Source organism: Neopelma chrysocephalum, unplaced genomic scaffold (genome assembly GCF_003984885.1).
Source record: "Neopelma chrysocephalum unplaced genomic scaffold, ASM398488v2 Primary Assembly neopelma1_182604, whole genome shotgun sequence".
In the NCBI taxonomy this organism is placed as follows: Eukaryota; Metazoa; Chordata; class Aves; order Passeriformes; family Pipridae; genus Neopelma; species Neopelma chrysocephalum.
In genome coordinates, this window is record NW_020938031.1 from 1 (window position 1) to 2,677 (window position 2,677).

General features: G+C 53.0%; 1 long non-coding RNA gene across 1 annotated transcript; it reads right to left on the bottom strand.

Annotated features, from left to right (window-relative positions):
• Positions 1 to 790: 790 nt before the first annotated feature.
• Positions 791 to 2,476, bottom strand: LOC113962553. Its single transcript, XR_003532570.1, has 3 exons — positions 2,389 to 2,476; positions 1,570 to 1,686; positions 791 to 917 (listed from the first exon to the last, which is right to left on the bottom strand). It is a non-coding gene; the product is annotated as an uncharacterized LOC113962553 (long non-coding RNA).
• Positions 2,477 to 2,677: the final 201 nt, after the last annotated feature.

The window sequence follows — 2,677 nt, forward strand, 5'->3', positions numbered from 1 at the left end:
TGGTTTGAACACTTGAACTCCTGTCCTTGGAGGTGCTCAAGGCCAGGCTGGGCAGGGTTGGACCTGGCCTAGTGGAAGGTGGCCCTGCCCATGGCAGGGGGTTGGAACTGTGTGGATTTTAAGCTCCCTCCCAACCCAACCCATTCCATGATTCTACATTCCCCTGACTGCAGCCAAACCAAGAAGGGGCAAGTCCTGGAAACAGGAAAGGCAGCCTAATTACAGGGAATTAATTTAATTTGCACTGGGATCTCATCCCTGAGTGGTCTGGGATCTCACACAAATCCCAGTGAGGGCAAGTCCACCAAGCTCTGAGGGTCTGGGGGATTTAAGGAAGGTCCTGCCTTGGGGAACTCTGAAGGAAACAGGAATTTTGTGGCTGTACTTGCACACAAACCTGCCAGAGCTTTATCATCTGCTTGACTGGAGTGGGAGGAAATTGCTGCAGTGTGACACTGCTCAACTCTTCCACTCAATTAACGCACAGCCTTAATGAGGCCTGACTGGTTCTCCATGGCACAGAGACAGGGATGTGATACATCCCACTCTTGCACAACTTCCAACAGAGTTTTAGAGCATCTTACAAGCATTAAACTGGGCTTTATAAAACCAGGCTGTTATCAGGCAGAAATCCAACAGCACAGGAAGAGTGACTTGCTCAACCACAAGACAAAATGCCAGGGCAGAGTAGAGAAAAGAGCCCAGAAATCATAATTTTGACTGAAAAAAACCCTTGTCTCCTCCCCTCCAGCAGAGAGCCCACAGCTGTGGCAGCTGGAACTTACTCTGGAGGTGCCATTTTGCTGAGGTCAACGTCCTTCAGGAAGTCACTGTGCAGGGCCTGCTCTGCTGTGCAGCGTTTGCCAGGGTCCAGAGTCAGCATGTGGTCCAGCAGGTCCAGAGCAGACGAGGGAATGCTGGGGAGAGAGTGGGAAACACGGAGGAGTCAAGGGAGAACACGTGGAGAAGCCACTTCCAGAGAGAGACCCCTCAGGCCTGACAGGAATCCACACAGCCCAAGTTTATTCCTCGTGATGCAGCAGCTGGGGCTGTGTCAGGGAGGGTCAGGTTGGATCTCAGGGAAAGGTTCTTCCCCCAGAGGCTGGTTGGCACTGACCAGGCTCCCCAGGGCAGTGGGCACGGCCCCAAGGCTGCCAGAGCTCCAGGAGGGTTTGGACAATGCTCTGAGGGACAGGGGGGGATTGTTGGGGTGTCCTGGGCAGGACCAGGAGCTGGACTGGATGATCCCTGGGGGTCCCTTCCAGCTCATGATATTCCATGATATTTTCACTTTAATTTTTGCCATTTATGAAAACCAACTGGGTTACAAATCCCAGAATTAGACTCTCCCCCAGAGAACATTCCCCTGAAGTCAGACCATGAGGGTGCCCCACTGCCAGGGGTGCTCCCACAGGGGATCCCTCCGAAGGCACCTGAGCCACATCAGCTTCTTAGGGAGCAAACAGTGACCCCATCCCAGCCTTCCCCAGGGGGGAGAAGCTCCACAAACCACATCCAAAGGAGAAGAGGGGAGTCACAGAGGCCATGACCCCCCCCCAGACCACTCACAAGGAGAACTCCTCACGCAGGCGCCGGCGGTATTGCTTCTTGGGCTTCATAGTGTTGAAGTAGGGCAGCTTGATCACATCTGGCCACACAGCTGGGCAGGGGCTCCCACAGAGCCGGCTGGGGAGGCAGGAGAGCAGGGTCAGGCAGGTGGCACACAGGGGAAAAGCCCCCAACCCCAGAGAAAAGCTCCTTCCTGAGCAACTCACTGTGGCAATAACCTCGGTGAAGTGTTAAGGAAGGAGGTATCAGGAGGAGGGGAATGCTGAGCTTATAAACCACCCAACACAGTGAATTTTTCTTTTTCTTACTGTAAATGTTAACATTTTTAAATTTCTTACTTAGATTTTAAAGATTTACGAACTTTTATTATCTTTACTACACAGGTGGGGAGGTCCTGGCACAGGTTGCCCAGAGAAGCTGTGGCTGCCCCTGGATCCCTGGAAGTGTCCAAGGCCAGGTTGGACAGAGCTTGGAGCAACCTGGGCTAGTGGAAGGTGTCCCTGCCCGTGGCAGGGGGTGGGATTGGATGAGATTTAAGGCCCCTCCCAACACAAACCAGTCTGTGATTCTAATTTTCAGCGTGAGATGTACTTTAGGTTCATGATTTTTGCACTCAGCTCACAGTGGGCACATAAATGAAAAGCCACACACCTGATGGGGGTGTGGACACCTGACTATTCCCCCCTTGCAGTTCCAGGCATTTCTGGCCCTGTTTTGCAGGCAGGGGGAGAGAACAAGGGCTCCTCTAACACACAGCCTGTGTGCACGAGCAGCTCCTGCAGCGCCTCCTCTCATAGACATGCATGTGCAATGCTTTACCTGATTAATTCAAGCTGAGCCAGTTCCAGATTGGCTTGAAAAATAGGCTTCTTTGTAAACAGTTCCCCGAGGATACAGCTGGAAAGAGGAAAAGCAAGAGGTCACGACAGCAAACCCTTGGGAGGAGCGTTTGAACAGCGCCGGGTTTCTGCTTTGCCCGAGGAGGGTGATTTGCATCAGGGCTTGTAGTTGAGCACTGACAGACTGACCTGTGTGTACAGAACCCCCGTGCTGGGCTCCTGGGGAATCACCTCCCCTGCAAGTGGCTGCTTAATGCAGGAAGCCCTTG